The 20,760-nt window shown below is 43.2% G+C and overlaps 1 pseudogene; it reads right to left on the bottom strand.

Annotated features, from left to right (window-relative positions):
- Positions 1-3,224: 3,224 nt before the first annotated feature.
- LOC119260353 (DNA polymerase iota-like) lies at positions 3,225-8,834 on the bottom strand (annotated as a pseudogene).
- Positions 8,835-20,760: the final 11,926 nt, after the last annotated feature.

The following is a 20,760-nucleotide window of genomic DNA, read 5'->3' as shown; positions in this document are numbered from 1 at the left end:
GGCTCATATTGTTAGGGGGAAAAGGATGTCCTAAAGCTAATTCCATACAGGCTTTGTGGACTCCACCCCCACTCCAGACCAAAGCCAAAAGTCACTGGGAACTCCAAATCCCATCACCACCAAAGGGAAGGTGGCTGGGACCTGAGGGTAGGGTTAAGCAGCCAGATTTGGTAGAAAGCCAGACACGTGGGCTTTTGGAGGGGATCCCCCATTTTGGCTCCCCGCCAGTGTTAGGGGGAAATGATGTTCTGAGATAATCCCATACAGGCTTTGTGGACCCCACCCCCACTCCAGACTAAAGCCATCAAGACTCTGGGAAAGACAAATCCCATCACCACCAAGGGAGGGTGGCTGGGACCTGAGGGTGGAGTTGGGCAGCCAGGTTGGATATAAAAAACCAAACACGTGGGCCTTGGGCTCTCTCTCTGGCTCGCGATCGCTCGCCTCCTGGCTTCACCACTCCTGGCTGGCGGCGAACTCTGAGAGCGCCATTTTGGGATTCCTGATCAGCGGATTGGGTAGGACTCATTTAAAACTTTGTCTCCCACTTTTCTCCCAGAGCTGTACATTTCTTCATTTCCCCTTCCCTTGTAAATAAACCTTTTATTAACCTTTTGTTAGGGGGAAAGGATGTCTTGAGATAATTTCATACAGACTTTGTGGACTCCACCCCCACTCCAGACTAAAGCCATCAGGACATTGGGAAAGACAAATCCCATCACCACCAAGGGGAGGGTGGCTGGGACCTGAGGGTGGAGTTGGGCAGCCAGGTTGGATATAAAAACCAAACACGTGGGCCTTGCTCCCTCTCTGGCTCGCGATCGCTCGCCTCCTGGCTTCACCGCTCCTGGCTGGCGGCCAACTGAGAGCGCCATTTTGGGATTCCTGATCGGCGGATCGGGTAGGACGCATTTAAAACTTTGTCTCCCACTTTTCTCCCAGAGCTGTACATTTCCTCATTTCCCTTTCCGTTGTAAATAAACCTTTTATTAACCTTTCACGTGTGCCTGCAGTAGAGCATTGATAAGTCCTTTTAAGCGCGCGGGTGAGGACCCACAGTCAGGCACCCCGTTTTGTATCGGGGTTGCTCTACAACAGTTTGGCGCCCAACGTGGTTTCCAAGTTACACCCGCGGTTGACCAGCCCAAAGTAGGATGTCCTGAGATAATCTCATACAGACTTTGTGGACTCCACCCCCACTCCAGACTAAAGCCATCAGGACATTGGGAAAGACAAATCCCATCACCACCAAGGGGAGGGTGGCTGGGACCTGAGGGTGGAGTTGGGCAGCCAGGTTGGATATAAAAACCAAACACGTGGGCCTTGCTCCCTCTCTGGCTCGCGATCGCTCGCCTCCTGGCTTCACCGCTCCTGGCTGGCGGCCAACTGAGAGCGCCATTTTGGGATTCCTGATCGGCGGATCGGGTAGGACGCATTTAAAACTTTGTCTCCCACTTTTCTCCCAGAGCTGTACATTTCCTCATTTCCCTTTCCGTTGTAAATAAACCTTTTATTAACCTTTCACGTGTGCCTGCAGTAGAGCATTGATAAGTCCTTTTAAGCGCGCGGGTGAGGACCCACAGTCAGGCACCCCGTTTTGTATCGGGGTTGCTCTACAACACTTTCACGTGTGCCTGCAGTAGAGCATTGATAAGTCCTTTTAAACGCGCGGGTGAGGACCCACAGTCAGGCACCCCGTTTTGTATCGGGGTTGCTCTACAACACTCTCACCTCCCACACCTCTGGCCTGTACCCCAGCTCTTGTATGCATAAATAAATAAGTCTTTAAAAAAATACTCGTAATACTGAACCCAACCTATGGTTATTTCATTGACCCTTAATGAAGAGCTGGAATAAATATACTTAAAAGCAGGCAGAGCCCTCTTATTGTTCCCTGAATTATGCATGAAGCACTGCAAAAGCAAGGTCCAAGTAAACTCAAGCATTATCTCATGGGACTGCAAAGATTGCATACTATGGAAGAGTTCATAATGCCAGATTGGCATTCCTTACCATAATCTCATTACATTCATCGCTAAGGCCCTTGCAAGATGGATTGTAGTGAATGCTAGTAGGTGTTAGACTCTCACAAAATGAATCAAGTAGTAGACACAATCTTAGCTACTCTGTCATTATAGCACCTTTACTGAAATGTAGACTCCAGCACTTGGTATGTACCTATTGGGCTGCTAAATGTTTTCAATCCTCATCATTTCAAAGAAGATCAAAAGGAGTTCCCTTTTGGAAAAGGCAAATACTAACCTACCCCAGGGTTTTGTTCTGCAAATACAGTTGTTGACTGGAGAGAAAAAAAATCAGTCCCTAACCAAGAAGGGATTCAAGAAAGGGAATCATGATCGAGATCCAAAGCTAAGGAGGTAGTCCCCAGGCAAGACTCTTGTTATGGGGTGAAAAGTCTAAAAACTCTCACCAGGTCAGAACCTGTCTTACCAGTTCCGAGTCCAGCCATGCATTACCACAAATGCAAACAAAAGGGCCTTTGGGACAGTGAAAAAAAAAAATAATAATAATACTCCAACCAATAGGGTAGAGGGAAAGGGAGAATTAACAAGGTAGAGGAAGAGAGAGAAGATCCAGTTATTAACTGATGGTACAAGGTGGAGTTGCAGCTCTAGGAGACAGCAGTGTGCAGCAGAGACCTGCTGCTGCTGAGGTTGGGGTGTGCTGGGGAGGCAAAGGGGAGGTACAGAAGGCGACAAAGGCCTAACCATGGCCAGTGAAGTGACTGACTTCCACAGTGGCTCCTAAGATAAAAGAGCCAGCGCATCTGCTTTGCTACCAAAATAGTTTCAGTTCTGGTCCCTTCCCCGCAGCCTCCTCGCTCAAGAGCTCACACGCATTCAAGACACTTCGGGCGACTGTGTGGTATTTTGCCATCAGGGGGCGTAGTTCAGCCACTTTTCTGCACAGTTGCTCCAACAGTCAGGACACAGGGGAGTTTTAAAGGACCAGGTAGGGAAATAGTCTGAGTTTAATTAATTTATCGTTTAGCCTTTTGAACGGGTTCTTTTTTGACCAAGAGTTTTTTCAATTGAAAAGCAATATAAAATAGTTTTAGAAATAAGAGGAAGATAATATTTTACAGGATGTCTTCTGTTTCAATAATTGAATGCTTTGTGCTAGAATTTACTTCTTGCTTTATCTAAAACATTTTATCTGGTTTTCTGCATTACTGAATATCTACTAGTGTTTAATTTCGAGTTTTAACTGCTAACCTGAGGACAATGGTCATCATCCCCTTCTTTTTTAGATCTTTTCCCTGAACACCCTTGTTTATGTACACTGTGGAAATCTGATCCTGTTCTCTTCTCAATCAGCCAGCAATCTTTTTTGTACCTCCTCTGGTCATTCATAAAAAACTTCAGGATCAATGTCAGAAAGAAAAGTAATTTTCTCATCAGTGGAATCCTGCTCTCTATTTTCTGTAAGCCCTTCATGATGAGACTATTGCTATTGGTTATCGCAGTTTTTGAAGAAAAATTGTTCACTTTTCTCCAATTTTGGAAATTTGGAAAAGAATGGAAAATAGATAGTGAGAGGTTTGTTTCTGAAAAGTGGAATCCTTGAGCCTCCCCGGTGGCACAGCGGTTGAGCGCTGGGTTGCGAAGCTGCCCGCAGCTTCTACAGCACAGGTTCGATCCCCGGCTGCTCCCAGGCCACCGGACGAGGGTCCCGCATGGCGCACAGACCTCTCCTGCTGCCCGCTGCTCCCCTCAGCAGTGTACTTCGGTCCTTCTGCCTGCTCTGCTCCCTGCTCTGGCTCTGGTGAATTCTCTCACCTTCCTGGGCCTCTGACTGTCCCCAATGCTTGTATAAATAAATAAATAAATCTTAAAAAAAAAAAAAAAAAAAACCTGGAGAAAAGTGTCCAAAGCCATTAAAAAAAAAAAAAAGAAAAGTGGAATCCTTGAGACTTTTTCTGAACCTTGACTCATTTGTTCATCCTCAATTTGTTGTCCGAATAATGTGAAGAATCCCTTTGGATAAAAAGGTTAAAAAAAAAAAAAAACTTCTGCTATTTAAACTAAGTTCCTTGTTCACAGGGCGATACAGAGAATATCTGTTTGCTAGTGGATAAACAAATATCTAGGATTTAAGAGATCTTGTTTTGTTTTGTTTTTACAGAAAAGATAGATCATATTCCTTTAGAGGTATGTAAAGGACATCTTAAACTTCCTTTCCACTGAATTTTTTTCTCTAGACTTTCCAGAAGGCATTTTTTCTTGAATACCTACTGTATGTTGCTTGAAGACTTCTTGATCAATACCCTTAGGAGTGAGCAGATTGCAGGGACTTATTAATATCTCTTTCTTAGGAACGAATCACACTATCAAGTGGAGATTCTCCAGTTCTTGCACTTTAAATTTTTCCATTTGGTAGAAAATCCCAATTTGTTTCTTTGTTTTTGGAAACATCCTTCATGTGAATGTCTTTCATTTTAAAACTGTACTTGCCAGAGAGAGAAGTTGTTGACAAATATGGTTTCAAGTGATAATCAATAGCTCATTTCTTAACAGTATTTAGTGCGTTAAGGTTGCAGAAGCACACACTTAAAAGGATAAGATGAAATAGTACCTTTGCATTCACCATATCTCAAAAAAGACTCATAAAGTATATCTACCATTGGGGTCATCCCATAATTTCCAGTCCCTGGGCCTCCCCCGGTGGCACAGCGGTTGAGCGCTGGGTTGCAAAGCTGCCCGCAGCCTCTGCAGAGCCCGTTTGATCCCCGGCTACTGGGCGAGAGTCCCACACGGCGCGCAGACCTCTCCTGCCTCCAGCTGCTCCCTTCAGCAGTGTACTTGTCAGTCTGCCTGCTCTGCTCTCCGCTCTGGCTCTGGTGAATTCTCTCACCCTCCCGTGTTTCTGACTGTACCCAGTGCTTGTATAAACAAACAAACAAACAAACAAACAAACAAACAAATAAATAAATCTAAAAAAAATTAAAAAAATAATTTCCTGTCCCTAATTTCTGAATTACATGGGATGGAGTAAGGCACTGACTACAGTACTTTGTAGATGAATACCGAATACTGATGAATAATAATCTCATCGTATGACTTCCTTGCATTTTGGCACCCTCAGTTCAAAACACTAGCGAGTACTTATTCTTAGCTTTGACTACTGATGAACATTTTTTTAAATGAATCCGTTTCACTTTAAGATTGAGATGGTCCTGAGGGCATTACAGGAGCATTAGCCTCTCCAAAATTAAGCTTCTAGATATGCTGAAATTGGATAAGCTGAAATCCCTAATTCCTTTTCTAATATTTTTGATGGAAAGGACTTAATGTCATACATACTACTGATACACAGTGCTTCAAGGCATTAGGTAGTTTTAAACCAGTATCAGATCCAGGGCACAAAATAAATCATCTGGCACCTTTCTGGGTTCTTCTCAGTCTGGATTAGTATCTAAACAACATCAGATGGGTTAACAAAGGAAAAACAATGAATTTAATGACATGCATGCACATAGTTATTAATTCTACAGAATAATGGATCAGAACAAAAATGCTGCATTTTAGGACCTGAGCCATCAAGGACAGAGAAGGGAAGACTTCACAGGACAAGGAGGAGATAACATCATTCTTACCCTGAGAGTAAAGATGAGATTCTTGAATAGAATACATTTACTGATAAACCTGTAAACTAGAACAGAGTGACACCACCAAACTACATTCCTCAAGGCAATAGAAAGGAAAGCAGTGACTGCTTCTTCCACTAGGAAAAGGACAGAAGCTCAGGATGTGATCTTTTCTCAACTAGGAAAGGAAGAACACTTGGGCAAAAACAGAAGCTTCTGGGGCCTTGCTGGTGGCATAAGGGGTTAAGACTCAACCTATGAAGTTATCTGCAGCCACTGCAGCACGAGTTCAATCCCCGGCCAGGGAGCTACCCCCATGGCACAGCAGACCTCTCCTGACTCACCTGCTGCTCCCCTCAGCAGTGTATTTCAGTCAATCCACCTGTTCTGTTCCCCATTCTGTCTCTGATGAATCCCCTCACACCAGTACCCCAGTTCTTATATGCATAAATAAATAAATCTTTTTAAAAAATGCAACCAGAAGCTTCTCCTTACCTTCAGGGCCTTACTGCCCTCAACCCAAAATAATCTACATTCTTTAAATAATAGTAATTGATGTCCTGAGGCTACAGAGCCTTGATTGACCTCTCTCATACCAAAGTGACAAGTCTTCTCTGGGCCCAATGAGAAAAAGTCTATCTGGCTCTTGGGGAGACGGACCCCACACCAGCCATTTCCTTTATGTGATTCAAACTATGAAAGAGGTTTAAAGGCACCAGAAACTAATTTGCCAGTGATTTATTAGAAGCCACTGAGGCAAAACCAGCAAAACCCAGCCGATCATACATGGCTTTCCACAGCTCCACTGCAGCTGAGATCAAACGAGTACACAGATGCGTAAGATGTGCTGGTTTACAGACTAATTATTTTATGACATGACATAGTCATTGCTGAAAAGTCATCACTTTGAAGCTGCTATAGTCTCTTCTGAACCATTTCTGTTAGAACCAAAAAATTTTCATCAAATCTAAGTCTCTCAAGAACTGGAATAAATTCTTTCAACAGTTCTGTAACCTGAAATGACATCTTTAAGTCAAATCTCTGTTAACTAGTACCAGTTGTGGATACTTGCTGCAGTCAGGACAGCTGATGAAGTTCTCAGCCATTAATGTAGACGCAGAATCTAAATGAATCTGCAGTAGGAGGAGGCCGGGGAGAGTGCCATTGAGAGCAACAATGCCTTTCACTCTCCCAGCCCAAGCTTTTACTAAAGATATGAGCAAGGAACAAGAAAATAGCACACAATTGTGTTTTTGCTTATACAGATTAATAAGTTACTGCTGAAAACAAGCTTTTCTAGTTAATAGGGAATATGCACACAAGCCAGTACGTCCTCAGAGAACAGGAGTCAATTCTGGGAAGAAGTTCTGCAGAACTTCTAATGTCCTGGAACTCCATATGCAGAGTAAACAGGTGTTATCCAAAAACTCCTGCTCCCTTTAGGGCAGCAGGCTCCCAAAAGATACTTTCCTTTTCCATCTCTGACATTATTAAGTTTCTTAACTCCCAAGTTTCCTAATTCATAGTTGCAAATAACCAAGTATTTCTGCTGAACCCCTAAATTTTTAAAAAAGATTTATTTATGCATACAAGAGCTGGGGTGTAGGCCAGAGATGCAAAGGGGAGAGGAATGACCAGAGACAGTGTGGGGAACAGAACAGACTAATTGACTGAAACACACTGCTGAGGGGAGCAGCAGGCAAGACATGAGAGGTCTGCTGTGCCATCTGGTAGCTTCCTGGCCAGCAGGGACTGAACTCATACTGCGCTGCAGAGGTTGCAGATAGCTTCATAGTGCTGCAACTTAACCCCTTGCACCACCAGGAAGGTCCTGAACTCCAAATTTTTGCTCTTTAGTTATGAATTTGAATCCTTTCCACTTGTGCAGAAAAGATCCACATATACTACGACTCTGGAGGAAGTTCTTCCAGTGTTGACACCACTGTTACAGAGTCCCCAGCCCAAAAGAATGAGTCTTTTGCCCTTTAAGGAAAGATTCACCAGAGACTACTAATTGCAGTTGCAAGGGAATGTTGCGAGGAAGAATCAGGGTATACACCAGAAGCTCCAGGGTAAAAAAGTGGAGAACAGGAAAAAGGGGATTTATTTATTTGTTTGTTTGTTTATTTATTTATTTATAATTTTAAAATCCCCCCCCCCTTTTTGTAAGGGTTAGAAATCTTTTTTTTTAAAAAGATTTTATTTATTCATGCACACAAGAACAGGGGTTCAGGCCAGATGCGCGAGACGGTGAGAGGATTCACCAGAGACAGAGTGAGTGGGGAGCAAAACAGGCAGACTGACAAAACACACTGCTGAGGGGAGCAGCAGGCGAGACAGGAGAGGTCTGCTGTGCTATGTGGGACCCTCGCTGGCCGGCCGGGATCGAACCTGCGCTGCAGAGGCTGCGGACAGCTTCACAGTCTGGCAATCAAACGCCTGCGCCACCAGGGGAGGCCTAAGGGTTAGAATTTTTTTTTAAATTTAATTTTATATATTTTTTACATCATTTTTCATTTTTGCACAATGTATGCATTTTCATCTTGGTTATATGCCCCATACAATTCCCAGCCCCCTTATTTTGATCCTAATCCCTCTTCCCCTCACCCCCTTGTAGTGTGTCTCTGGCTTATAGTTGCTTGTTGATTTTGACTTTTACTTTATTATAAAAAGGGGATTTCTTTAAATATGCTGATGAGAAAAGCAGTGGGTTGGAATGGAGGGGTCACCTGCACAGAGAAGCAGGTCCTGAGGCTCTCTATTTATACCCTGGGCTTCATTGATTGGTTAGGGTGTCTAACCTTGGGTGTCACCTGACTCATGATCCAGATCATCAGCATAAGGACCAGTTCTCAGGGCTGCCCCATCCACTCCCTTTCTCCATTCAAGTCTCCCAAATTTGCCTGTTGGGCAAGAAGTGGGGGCTCAGTTTTTAAATTTAGTAATAATAACCATGACAGGGAAGACTTTATTAGAGAGACTCTTGCATGAGGGAGCCATTTTGGGAAGGGAGAATATAACCTGGCTTACCAAAGGGAGTTAGGAAGAGATATTTAAAGGGTTTAAGTCTACAAGATGGGGACAAGAGCCGCATCATAGCTTGTTCAGGTTGGGCTATACCTGGGTATTTAATTACATTCCAGCCCCGCATGTGGGCTCTCAGCATTCTCACTCCAGAAATGGTGAGATAAGCATTAGTCAGGATCTGATGCTTTTTCTCTGTCATAGTGCCCCATGATCAGTGTGGGGGGCTGAGCTGTTTGGACAGGACTAGTTAGTCCAGGTAGTAGTCCACCTAATCGAACAGGACTTGGGGCAATTCATCCTACCAGTTTGCAATTTCTTCTACCTAGCCACCTCACCACTTGATCTTGACCTGACAGAAGAAAACACAACAGCCCCCCACTTCTGCCCACTTCATGGCTTCTTCCTGGTCATAACAACCTTTTGGAATGGTTCTTTTTTTTTTTTTTAAAGATTTATTTATTTATGCACACAAGAACTGGGGTGTAAGCCAGAGGTGTAGGGGGCGAGAGGATTTACCAGAGAGAGTGGGGAGAACAGGCAGATTGACTGAAATCCACTGCTGAGGGGAGCAGCAGGAATGACAGGAGAGGTCTGCCACACTATGTGGGTTAGTGGCTGGCAGTAGCTTGAGATCACTGTCTTTAACCCCTGCGCCACAAGGGAGGCCCCTGGATTGGTTCTTAAATCCATTGATTTGTCCATGGTGAGCCACAGGTTGGACTTCGGGTAGAGAAGAAGTTTTTCCTCTCAAATGGCTGGAAAATGATACTGAATAAGAACGTCCCAGAGCTGACCCATGGCTCCCTTGTCTGGCTTTGATGGGCCAAAGTCTCCAACCAGGAGGCGGTGTGTAGGGGTCTGTTGTCATAGGCAAATGTGCCCTGTTTCTTTGTAGTTGCTGAATTACTGAGTTCTGTCCAACTTTTACCTAGATAGCTCAACATGGTATTTAGAGCCAAGATGGAATCTTTCAGACTCAAAACAGGTTCCATATGGTCAATAGGGACTTGAATTGACTTGACTTGACTTGACATTCCTCAGTACAATGTCCTGGCCCATTTTATTGAAAGCATAACCCTAAATGCAGCCAGTGGCAGGAAATGACTTCTACTCTGGATGTTTTGGTTAGACACATGAGCATGAGAAATGCAAATAAATCCCACAAAATTAGAAACCTGCCCCATCCATTAAGTTTTTAGACACAGGGGAATGAGGTGATTCTTTTAGATAAAGGCTGTGCTTTATAACCCTGGAAGGGGTTGCTGGTGAGGCTAGAGAGCCCCAGGTGCAAGTATCACTTCCTTAACTATCATGCATGGTCTCTTCAGGGTTTAAATGTGGCACATACAAAAGTATGTATCACTGTGGGGAGCACTCCAACTGATTTCTCCATTAAGTCAGAATGCTGCCAAATTTAAAAATAGCCAGAAAGATCGAGCACTTGAGGCTATGCTGCATGGTTGCCTGCTTCTTGGACAAGGGTTATGCATAGTAGTTAAGGAAGTTGTGCAGAGTTCACAAAGCAAAACCCTCAGGCTCTGCAGCAGGATGGTACTTTCCTTCCATTCCAGAAAGTTCCTCATTATTTGAAAGTCATCTTCCAGCATGTTAATTGGCCTTTGTAAATGTCAAGTGACTGACCACAGGAAATCAAGTGACTAAACCACTTGAGGAAACTGTAGTAACTATCATGCCATTACAAAGAGCAATTAGTACACTCAAGGTATAAACCAGTGGCTGAAGCCAAAGACTATATTACAGGTGCTGTCCCCTGGAAGGGGTTGCTGGTAAGGCTAGAGAGCCCCAGGGACAAGTATCACATTTTGGGCTAAAGCAACTGATAAGAAATATAAGGGACTGCAGAAGCAGCCCCAGATTACTCAGTGTTCCGGATTTAGCATTCAAGGATTTGGTGTTCAGGATTCAGCTTTTGATTATGTAGTGTTGGGTATTCAGTGTTTAAGAATTCAGTGTTCGGGATTTAGTGTTTTTGGGTCTTTAGCGATTCTGAGGTCAGCAATTTTGGCCCCCACCATCCAGATATTCCGGAAGGCTGCTGTAGTTCTCTGATGAAGGTGGAGAGGCCTCCAGCAGTCAACCTCAGAGAGGAAAAGTTCAGAGGTTTTTTAAGCAGCCAAGCAACTGAAACTATCAGTTTTGCTGCTGTTACAGCCTGGCAGGTCAGGTGAAGACCCAGAGCTGGGTGCCTTGCAGAGATGTGTAAGTGTGGCTATTTGTCGGGTCCTTTGGCCGCTGCAGCTGCTGGTTTTTTATTGTTTTGTTTTGTTTTTTTAAAGATTTATTTATTTATTTATACAAGCACTGGGTACAGTCAGAAGCATAGGAGGGTGAGAGAATTCAACAGAGCCAGAACAGGCAGACTGACGAAATACACCGCGTTGCAGCTGCTGTTTTGAGTGTTGCTTGTCTGGTACTGTGCTGGGGCATCTTAGCAGCTCCAGTAGGTCCTGTTGTATCTTCTGTTGTTTTCCTGAGTTGGAACCTGGCCTAGAGTCTGGCTGCTGTGTGCTCTAGGTTCGCAATGGCAGGAAGACGCTATCTTGGCCATGTAGCCTATTGTTCAGAGGAGCTCTGTTTCCTCAGTGGCAGAAAAATGCCATCTTAGCTGCCTTTTGTTTAGGACTGGAAAACACTGCTTCAGGTGAAGTAAGCAGCCATTTTTGGCCTCAGTAACTCTTTGTTTTTCCCTGGTTTAAATAAATCCCATTGTTGTAGTTCTCTGAACCTGAGTAGTCTTGCAATTGTGCACATGGGTGAAGAACTCAGACAGTGACTGGTAAACTATTTGGGCAGTGTCGTTGGCCAGTTTTAGTGCCCCTTGCTGCCCTGTATCAGAGGCACGGCTTTTGAATGATCCTCCAAATTCTACAGGATTAGTAAACAGAGGGATTAAGTGTGAACAGGAAGCACACATAGAACACATCAAGTGGAAATTTGCAAAAGAAGGCAAGGAGTTTGGATTTTAGACTTAGTGTAATGAGAAGCCAGGAGTGAATGGATCAGGATCCTGACAGGATTTGATTTTCATTTTTAAAGTGTCCCTCAGGCTAAAGTGAAGGGAGGAAATGGGGTGGCAAGTGGTCAGAGTGTTACTAAAACAGTTTTTGTAAAGATAGGCGATAGCGTGTATTTGTATGCCAATGAGAATGATTCAGTACAGCACTATGAAGTGGTGCAGAATATGGCCACTGTACCATAAAAACTATTTTATAGTAAAGGCCTTTGAGAATTGGCTTTTGTTCAAACTCTTTTATCTATCTGAAAGCAGAGTTTCCCAGAAAAAAATTCCATTTTTTGAAAATACTCTCCCCAGAAATTTGAGAGTTTTGAAACTAGAGAGATTGAAAAAAGAAGTTGACACCATACCTACACAGATACAAAATTACTATGTCTCCCTTCTATTCTCCTGATGTTATAGGACAGGGAGAGGGGCAGCCCAAACCCCACAAACCTGCCTATTCTACATGGGTTCTGCCATCCGCCGCATCAACACAAAACATAGGAGACTTTAATGGGAAGGAACTTTAATAAAACTAGGAAACAATACAGGAAAGGCAAAGAGTCTAGTTTCTAAATGAAGCACCCAAAGTTACCCGTCCCCTCGTGGGTAAAAGTCCATCCAAATGGGATTGGCCCAGAACAAGGCCCCAAAGCCTGCCACAAGTCTAAAGCATCTTCCAGTGGGGACCCACAGAAAAGGGTCACAAACAACCGGACAAGCCCGGAAGGAAAAGAGCAAAATCAACATCAAGATAAAAGCTGCCATTGTCACCTCCCCACGGGTCTCACCCACATCTGTGTCACCCAGTCCACGACCAAAAGACAAGCGCAGTTTCTTCACATGTCTCTAGGCTCCATGCGCCTCCTCCAGGTCTCCTGGCTCCATCCTGCTTCCTTCCTCAGTCTCTTCTGCAGCTTCTCCTCTTCCTGCTCAGCTCCACCCTCCCTTGGGTGGGGCAGGGAACCTCCCCCTTTCCTGGGGACCACCCTGTTGCAATCCCCCTTTTAATTTTTATTCCACCATATCTATGGTGGCACAGATCTCATGGTGTAATCTTAGGAGACAGTCTTTTTTGAGGGTTACAATGTGTGTAAGAGAAGCAACAATTAGTCAGCAGCATTGTCCATGAATGTCCAGTATGACAGTTTCATTACTTAAAAATAGTCCATTATCCAAGCCAAAAGAAAAAAAAATTTGGAGAATTGGCTAAAACAAGATAGCAAATATATCAAAATCACAGGGAAAAAATGTTAAAATGGTTCAACTGATGTAAAACACAAATTTTCTCAACCTTGATCCCAAACTTTTAACAGCATAGCAAAAGTTTGCAAACTAAATCCTCTTTTAAACCATTTTTCCTATTTTTGCATAAAATCACACGGCAAAAATAACTAACAGCAATTTTTAGCTGGCTTTGTTGAAATACTCCATACAGGATCAGAGCGAACCGGTGGCATCCAGTCGATGTAGGCTTCAGGTATAAAGTTGGTCTCATCAGACTCCACCTGGGCTTTCCTCTTCTCGAGGGTACCAGGGCATTTTCGTTGGCCGGGTTGTCCAGTCCTGCCAATGGAGGCAAGCTTCCTCACCTTCTTTGGAGGTCTCTGGAACCCTACAAACAAGGCAAACAGGTTCTCCTCTTCTTGGTTCAGCTCTTTTTCAACTTTCTGGAAGAACTCCACACAAAGCCACACAATCAAACTCACGTCCAATTTTCGTTAAAACAGACAAAATCCCTATGGAAGTTATGCAAAAACAGACTCTGAAATAAGTAGCAAAAATTACTACCACTATTTGTATGCTGTGTTGGTATCAAGGGGAGAGAAAATGTGACAAGTTAGCTTTGCTGGAAAAAAATTACAACCTTTCTGCAGATCCTGGTTAGTCAAAACAAAACAAAACAAAACAAAAATTTCGTGGATTCAGGACAGAATGCATAAAAAAAAAGTTCCAGTATTATGTCAAAGAAACCTTAGTAAATGTCAGGTGTATTTCCAGGTCTATTGAGTCCTTTGTAAGAAAGTTTTACTCTCAACAGTTCCATCAATAAGAATCTGTTGAGACCTTTTCTCCCTATATTTCCAGAAACAATTTCTGTAGATGTGAAACAATTGAATTATACAATATTACAAGGTGACAATCACCACTGACAATTTACATACATACCCGATACTACTGTTAACATATTGGACATACCAAAGTTTTTTACCATTTTCCCAAGTGACAATGCTTCCCTTCCAGTTTTACTTCATTAGGTAAAAGCCAAATAGAACAAATTCATGTAATGCCTTCCCAGGAGGAAAAGGAGAAACTTTGTGGAGTGTCTCAGGAGCTCTACTGAGGTTTCACAAAATTTCCTTGCATCAGTCAAATGACAGGCCACCAAATTTGTACTTGAATTTAGATTTCTGGGAAGCTTTGCCATAAATATCAGAAAATTAACAGAAACAACAATATTCAATCTCTAAGAAGGCACCGGCTTAGTTCAGTAGCACAATGTTGACAATCAAACCATAACCTTTATTTTTTTCTCATAACTGGAGACTTTTTTTTCCTTTCCAACGTCTATGGGCACCATGTATATCAATTCGTCGATCACTGGAGGTCAAGACAGTTAGACACAAGGACATACAGACATACAACGTATAGACAAAGACAGTTTTTTTTTTTTTATGCCACGTAGAATATGTTATGTAACTGCAGTTTTACTCCATAGGCTCAGAAAAAAATGTCAAAGTCCAAAAAAAATGTGGAATGTTGGTGGCAGAAAAATTTCCAGTTGTCATCCTGCAAACCTAAGACTTTGGAAATAGGAAGGAAAAGTTTTATTAATCACAAGAATTACATGACCTTGTTTATCACCTTAGGGTTTTCAGTGTTGAAGACTTTTTATTAGAAGTCAATCCTGGGGTATTCTGTACAGCAACTGAAAGAATAAAAGTAACAGTTAACTTTCAAGCAAAAGGAGTCATCTCTTGTTAGCCACCAAGCAGGCACTCCTTGGGTTTCCTGGAATAGAACCTGAAAAAGCAAAATCAAAATATCAGTAATTAACTTTCAATTAAAAGGAGTCATCTCCTTACTTCTGTTAGCCACTCTGGGACAGAAGCTGAAAGAGCAGATTCAACATCTAAGCATAGATTACACCTCCCCCACACTAGGGAGGAACAACAACAACACAGGTATGAAAACCTGGTACAGTTACATGATGCACCCTAAAGAGTGCTTTCCACAACAGACCTTCCTCAGTAGGAAGCAGAAACTTAAAATCTTGTCTTACACCAGCAATTGAACAAATCCAGGATTCAAAATGGCAAACATGCCCAAAACAAATTGTGTAGACAAAATTCACAGCAGCAAATCCTTTCAGACTCAGACAAAATCTTGTTAATTTTTCTGATCCAGACTTTGCAAAAATTCAAGTTATCTCCAAGAATCCATCAAGGATACCAGCGATTACCAGTTACTGCTTAAGGCTACTCTTTCCTTAACACCCAGGCATACATTTGCTAATTAAAACACCACTGCTCCACAGTTGGCTTGCAAAACCCATCAGACACAGGGCAGGAAGTAGTCAAAGACAAAGCAACATACCACTGAAGAACCATTATTGCCTTTAGAAATGCTAATGAGACAGCAGAGATTACAAAAAGAAAAAAAAAAAAAGTTCCAAGTGGCCTCAGACGCCATCTTTGATCTGGCCACATGGTCCAATGTACTGCCTAATCTTTTGAGTAAAACTGGCACAGAACAATTTCCACAAAATCAAATGTCTTAGCAAGTCACTACAAACAAATTACATACAGACACACAGAATCTTCACAAAGCCCAAGCCAGTTTTTTTCAACAGCAAATCTGTTATATGAAACAAACACACTGGAGAAACCAAAATCGCATTTGCGCTTATGGTAGCCAGTGCCATAGGGAAGCCCAATTTCCCCATGGGGCTGACTAACCACGGATGGCTCTGTCCTAAATTACGTTGGGCGCCAAATCTGTTATAGGACAGGGAGAGGGGCAGCCCAAACCCCACAAACCTGCCTATTCTACATGGGTTCTGCCATCCGCCGCATCAACACAAAACATAGGAGACTTTAATGGGAAGGAACTTTAATAAAACTAGGAAACAATACAGGAAAGGCAAAGAGTCTAGTTTCTAAATGAAGCACCCAAAGTTACCCGTCCCCTCGTGGGTAAAAGTCCATCCAAATGGGATTGGCCCAGAACAAGGCCCCAAAGCCTGCCACAAGTCTAAAGCATCTTCCAGTGGGGACCCACAGAAAAGGGTCACAAACAACCGGACAAGCCCGGAAGGAAAAGAGCAAAATCAACATCAAGATAAAAGCTGCCATTGTCACCTCCCCACGGGTCTCACCCACATCTGTGTCACCCAGTCCACGACCAAAAGACAAGCGCAGTTTCTTCACATGTCTCTAGGCTCCATGCGCCTCCTCCAGGTCTCCTGGCTCCATCCTGCTTCCTTCCTCAGTCTCTTCTGCAGCTTCTCCTCTTCCTGCTCAGCTCCACCCTCCCTTGGGTGGGGCAGGGAACCTCCCCCTTTCCTGGGGACCACCCTGTTGCACTGAGGGCCATTCATCTTTCCTAAAAGTCACTTATTTCCCCATACGTTCCTGTTTTTTCCTCTCTTTCCCCTATTAAAATAGTATACAAGACCCAATGCTAATGACTTTTTTGAGTTAGATTTTTTTGTGGGCTCTGAACACATGAATGAAAGTCTGTCATTTCTTTTGCTACTCTGTTTTTGTAAGTTTAATTTCTAGATCTCCAATTAAGAGGGTAGAAGAGAAGTTTTTCCACCCCAGTGGCTAGAAAGTCATTCAATAGGAGTGTCACAGAGTTGACCCTAGGGTTCCAGAGAAGACTTGCCATCTAGGGTAGAGAAGTACTTGATTTAAAAAGTCCTATAGAAGGAAGGAGGAGTAATTGCAGAAATGAAGTTCTTCATAGGACTAGAAGAGCAGGAGGGGTAAGAAGGAATGGGATCTTATGTACTTAAAGGAGCTGTCCCTGGAGATAGATGTTGTAACATCTCATTCATAGGAACAGAAGTTGATATAGAGAACCTCAAGTGTGATCAATTTGGGAATTGGGCAATGAGGAGAGACCTTTGACTGTTCTTATTTTTGTCAGTTGAGAGAGGTTCATCAACTGAGACTCAAGGTAGGAAAGGGAAATCTAGGCAATTTAAAAAGACAGAATAACAGTAATGATGTGATGTGGCTTGTTTAAGAGCGGGGAAAGTAAATAAAATAGAGAGTGTCCTCCCAGGAAGTACTTCACATCCATCTGAGATTTGTGTGTATGAATTCTTCTGCTTGGTTATTTGTTTGCCTGTTTTCAGTAATACCCAGCTTCTTGGTGCAAACACAAAGTGGAAGAGAGAGGGATTTAATGAGGGTGGGATCTTTGTGTCCAGTAGAGGGAACAAGAATTGGGAGTGTTGTGCCCAAGGTTAGCAGACTCGGCGAGCATAGCCTCCAAGAACCCAAAGGCAGCTGATGCAAACACAAAAGGGAGTTTATTTCAGACTCGAGTCCGGGTTCACGGCACCTACCAACGCAGTGGCAGATACCGAGAGCCTCGAACAAAGGAAGCAGGGGTCTTTTAATTAGGTTAAATTATGCTGGCAGTTACTCATTGGCTACAAGGATGCGTTCTCCAACTTTGCCAGGCTATCATTCTAAGCTGACTGGCCAGGCCAAGATGCAGCTCCAACCTGCAACTCCAATTACAGCAAGTTCACCCTCATTGGTGACCAGAGAGTAAGGGTGGAGTGAGGGTCCAAACTATCTCTGGAATGCAGTCCTTTCCCGGGACAGCAAGACCTGCAAGACCTGAAATTCTAAAATGGCAGTTACACACAAAATGACAAAGCAATGGCTAAGAATACTTATGCTTGGTTCCACAGGGAGAATGACTACTACAAAGGGCATGGGATCTAAGCTCAGTAAGGAGAGGAGGAGGCTGCTGGGTCAAGTAATCTGTGATTGGGAGTGACTGGATGAGTCAACAGACTGAACATCACCCATCAAGTAGTTGCTGTAGGAGGTATACTCAAGTGGGGAGCTGGCAGCTGGGAGTGGTGAACTTGCAGGAGTCCTGAATTGAGGTTGGGACGCAGAGCAGTTGCTGGGGGTATCAAGGTCATAAATACACCCCTGAATGTGAATGGTAAAGAGAACTGAGGAAAAACCATCTATTATTTCTTGACCTTATTCTAGTCTCTTCTCTGTACATTGATTCCAACATGTAACTGTGTTTACCATTGCACAATAACAGTAGAGTTGGCAGTTCTCAGAGGGTGTAGTACTAAGTATTATGAAAAAGCAGTGAACTCTGTAAGGTTTTCACCAGTAGGTAGATAGTGCAAGCACAATGAGACCTGTAATTCACACAGGAGAGATCATAAGACAAAGAGATCATAAGACAAAGCCTAATAAAGCTCCAGGGAAAATCCAGGGTATAAACCCCTGTGAGACTTGGAAGGCAGTAAATAACAAAGGTGATGAAAATAGAATAGTGTTGAGTGCTTTTGCTTAAACTGCTCAATAGTGAGAAAGAGGTATTGACTTGAGTAAATTCACTGTAATATTTAGGGTTACAACTGAAGGACAAATAACCCTGCTTACTCTTATTACCCCCTCATCTCTCCATATGGGAATATTTTCAAATGAAATGAATCAAGTTATAACTGACATTCACAGGAGCGTGAAGAGCAACATAAATTAAAATAAAACAAAGGTGGAAGATATAGGAAAGATTCCGAAAATCTTTCTCTCAGTACAAGGTTTACCCTGAGTGACTGAATAACAGAAAACTGTAAATAAATTCAATGGAAACAGCCTTAAGGCCCAGTGAGGAGTGTAAACAATATCTTTCAAATATGGGATTAAAAATCTTTCATTTGGGACATTATATATGTAGATGTGCTCAGATAAGCTCTCCATGTTCAAATTCTAGTCTCACTTATAAGGCAGAAAAGAACTATACATTCAGACAATGATTTAACATGTATCTGGTTTCATAACTTTATAATCCCATTTGCAGCCTTACCATTATACTTTCCCAGGGCACAAACTTAGATGATTTTCATATAAGCTGTTCTCTTCCTGGTCATCAGATTTATAGATCAGTTTTCTGAAACTTCTCACTGTTGTGACTGATTACTCTTAAAAGTAGTTAATTTTTATGCCTATTTGATCCTCTCTTCTTCAATTTAATGAATATTGTCTCATCACCTTTAAAACACAGGGAAGTGAAATAGGTTTAGAATTATAGATTATTGAAAATGTACTGTTTTTTAAAGGAATCTAGGGAATAAGATTTCAGTTACCATCCAAATAGTACTCAAATGTTATTCATTGCCCCATATTTAAGAAATACATTATCACTTTTAATAATTTATACTATCAAAGAATTATAATAGAAAAACTGAGGACTACAGGAAAAAATGATTGTGTTGTAGCTGCAGCATTAGATATAATTACAAAATAAGGAAGCAAAGTATATGCTTCTTTCAGACAGTTTCCCAGAAAGGAAATGCACTATAAAAAGTAGAGTTATGTGGCTCATACCACAATGAAGAACATTTTTTGACCCACTGAGATTTAGATAAGGGATTCTCAATTGAGGGTTAAAATGGACCAGAGGATAAAACAAATGTTTCCCAAAGTGTTACAGGGCAAAACCAAGGGGTGCCCAGGGACCCCAAATTGCTGCCTATTTTAAGTGCCCATGTGCATAAAAGCAAAATAATTAAACTCTAGTATACTTAAAGTGTTTTTTTTTTTATTTTTTTAAAAATTTATTTATTTATTTATACAAGCACTGGGTACAGTCAGAAGCGCGGGAGGGTGAGAGAATTCACCAGAGCTAGAGGGGAGAGCAGAGCAGGCAGAAGGACCGAAGTACACTGCTGAGGGGAGCAGCCGGCAGCGGTCTGCGCGCCATGTGGGACCCTCGCTGGTGGCCGGGGATCGAACCAGTGCTGCAGAGGCTGCGGGCAGCCTCGCAGCCCAGCGCTCAACCGCTGCACCACCGGGGAGGCCCACATAAAGTTTTTTAACAGTGAGAGGTCAAATGGTATAGAAAGAGGGGCAAAATGAGTAGGGGAGAGAAGGATTTCAAAATATAGACAGCCAATCATACTCTAAAATCAACCATCCCATCGTGGGCAAAGGTTCAGCCAAACAGGCAAGGTTCTAAACAGAGCAGCCAAAAATCAAGAGCAGAACCACTAGGGAAATGAATCCAATGCACCTCCAACAGGCTATTGTATAGGGCACAAAGGGCTGGAAAAGAAGAAAACCAAGGCCTCCCTGGTGGTGCAGGGGTTAAAGACACAGTGCTATCAAGCTATGGCCAGCCACTGCAGCACAAGTTCAATCCCCAGCCAGGGAGCTACACACATGGCGCAGCAGACCCCTCCTGTCTCGCCCACTGCTCCCCTCAGCAGTGGATTTCACTGGATCTGCCTTTTCTGCTCCCCACTCTGTCTCTGGTGAATCCTCTTACCTCCCATCCGCTGCACTTCTGGCCTATATCCCAGTTTTTGTATAAATAAATAAATTCTTTAAAAAAAATGAAGAGAGGGCCTCCCCGGTGGCGCAGGAGTTGAGCCCTGGGTTGCAAAGCTGCCCGCAGCCTCTGCTGCGCTGGTTCCATCCCCGGCTGCTCCCGGGCCACCGGAGGAGGGTCCCGCATGGTGCGCAGACCTCTCCTGCCGCCCGCTGCTCCCCTCAGCAGTGTACTTCGGTCCTTCTGCCTGCTCTGCTCCCTGCTCTGGCTCTGGTGAATTCTCTCACCCTCCTGTGCTTCTGACTGTACCCAGTGCTTGTATAAATAATAAATAAATAAATCTTTAAAAAAAAAAAGAAGAGAAGCAAAACCCAAAATGTAGGACCAAAGTTTACCCACCATGATGTCAAGATGACAGCTATCAGTCTCTCAAGAGAACACAATTTTGGGGCCTCCCTGGTGGCGCCGGGGGTTCGGCACTGCACTATGAAGCAATTCGCTGCCTCTGCAGCATGAGTTCAATCCCCGGCCGGCCAGGGAACTACTCATATGGCCCAGCAGACCT

This window comes from Talpa occidentalis, unplaced genomic scaffold, assembly GCF_014898055.3.
Source record: "Talpa occidentalis isolate TD23 unplaced genomic scaffold, MPIMG_talOcc4v2.1 talOcc4.6, whole genome shotgun sequence".
Classification (NCBI taxonomy): Eukaryota; Metazoa; Chordata; class Mammalia; order Eulipotyphla; family Talpidae; genus Talpa; species Talpa occidentalis.
This window is presented reverse-complemented; position numbering and strand designations above follow the sequence as displayed.